Consider the following 1185-nt stretch of genomic DNA (forward strand, 5'->3'; position numbering starts at 1 on the left):
ACCAGCCACATTACGAATTGTAAGTCACAGCATAAATAATTCTTTCCACTACAGGCACAAGCTGGTCGGCGTGCTAACGATTCTGCCAGCTCGCCACCCTTCACAACATTAATTCTCTCTACTAATCCTTCACAGCATAAATAATCCTCTCTACTCTATGCACAAGGCCTGAGATTTTGGGGGAGGGGACTAGTTGATTTCATCGACCCCAGTGCGTAACTGGCACTTATTTCATCGATCCCGAAAGGATGAAAGGCAAAGTCGACCTCGGAGGAATTTGAACTCAGAACGTAGCAGCAGACGAAGTACCACTAAGCATTTCGCCCGGTGTGCTAACGTTTCTGCCAGCTTACCGCCTTAGTCACAGCATAAATAATCATTTCTACTATTGGTACAAGGCCTGAAATTGGGGTGGGGGCGGATAATCGATTATATCGACCTCAGTACTCAACTGGTACTTAATTTATCGATCCTGAAAGGCAAAGTCGACCTCAGCAGAATATGAACTCAGAACGTAAAGTTTTACACCATCTGAAGAGTCATTAGTTGAACTATCTCTTGACAGACATTTCAATAAATGCCCATAAATTAAATGAATCTATCTGGGCCATGATCATGGCCCGTTGTGCTTTATGTATTGAGGGAGACTTGCTTAGTTTTGGATTCTAAGAGGGTCATGGAAAAATGGTACATGATATGAAATTAACAAAACTTCACTAAATAAAAACAAAACCCAACATAAAATATTCTCTATAGCTTCTTCACGATCTGCTGGAGTATACTCTTTATGATATATTTACACACTATGCAGTTAACGAGAAGAAATTATTGAAATTAGTCATTACTCATTTTACCCCATTTTAGACATCATTTTTGAAACTTAAAAAAATTGACTTGGAATCCAACAGAGAAAAGAATGGTCAAAGTTGAGGAAATTTTCTTGGAAAAAGAGGACCTGCCACCTATGTTTCAGACTCTCACAACTTCAACAACTATGCTGAGCAATTTTTACTCCCAAATATAAGGTAGCAATACAAAATGATAATGTAATACTTGCAATGCAGTGATTTCAAACAAGTAGGGAGAAAATAATGAGAAATCAGGTTACACACTTTTCTCTGGTTACTAATTTTGCCTCCTCCCCTATATATATATATATATATATATATATATATATATATATAT

This window comes from Octopus bimaculoides, chromosome 7 (genome assembly GCF_001194135.2).
Source record: "Octopus bimaculoides isolate UCB-OBI-ISO-001 chromosome 7, ASM119413v2, whole genome shotgun sequence".
Taxonomy (NCBI): Eukaryota; Metazoa; Mollusca; class Cephalopoda; order Octopoda; family Octopodidae; genus Octopus; species Octopus bimaculoides.